We start from the raw sequence: 575 nt of genomic DNA, 5'->3' as shown, positions 1-575 counted from the left end.
CGTGGGGTGTATACGCATCTAGCTGCAGCAGCCGCAGCTGCTGCTGCTGCTGTTGCTGCTGCAGCAGCAGTTGCTGCTGCTGCTGCTGCTGCTTTATTTCGTCATGGGAAGAAATACCCCAGGCAGCCTGCAGCAGCGTGCGGCTGCCTAGAGGAGATATCTGCTGCTGCTGCCGCTGCTGCTGCTGCTGCTGCTGCTGCTGTTGCTGCTGCTGCTGCTGCAGCATAAAAATACTTTGTGGCAGCGAAAGAACAGACACAGAAAGCAGCAGCTGCTGCATGCACTCCTTCAGGCTCGCTGCGAGTACTACACTGTTGCTGCTGCTGCTGCTGCTGCAGTCTTGCTGCAACGCCTGGTGCTGCTGCTGCAGCTGCTGCAGCAGAGACGCAGCAGCAGCGGCAGGAAGAGCAGCAGCTGTCACTGCAGCATAGAACCACCTCCCAGCCCAGGCAGCTTCGTCAGCAGCGATGGCGCTGCTGCTGCTGCTGCTGCTGCTGCTGCTGTTGCTGCTGCTGCTGCTGCTGCGAGGCCGCAGCACGGAGAGGCGGTAACCCTCCCCATAGGGCCAGTGCTCG

At 61.0% G+C, this 575-nt stretch overlaps 1 protein-coding gene across 1 annotated transcript in view; it reads left to right on the top strand.

Annotated features, from left to right (window-relative positions):
- The window catches only part of EMH_0001120 (protein kinase, PfEST homolog, putative), a gene marked incomplete at both ends in the record, with an annotated part of 27,896 nt that overhangs the window by 17,569 nt on the left and 9,752 nt on the right, over nt 1-575 (top strand). The window lies entirely within an intron of this gene.

The sequence above is a fragment of the Eimeria mitis genome, genomic scaffold (assembly GCF_000499745.2).
Source record: "Eimeria mitis Houghton genomic scaffold, Emh_scaff160, whole genome shotgun sequence".
Lineage (NCBI taxonomy): Eukaryota > Apicomplexa > Conoidasida > Eucoccidiorida > Eimeriidae > Eimeria > Eimeria mitis.
Note: the sequence above shows the minus strand (reverse complement) of the source record. Positions and strands in the feature narration are given on the sequence as shown.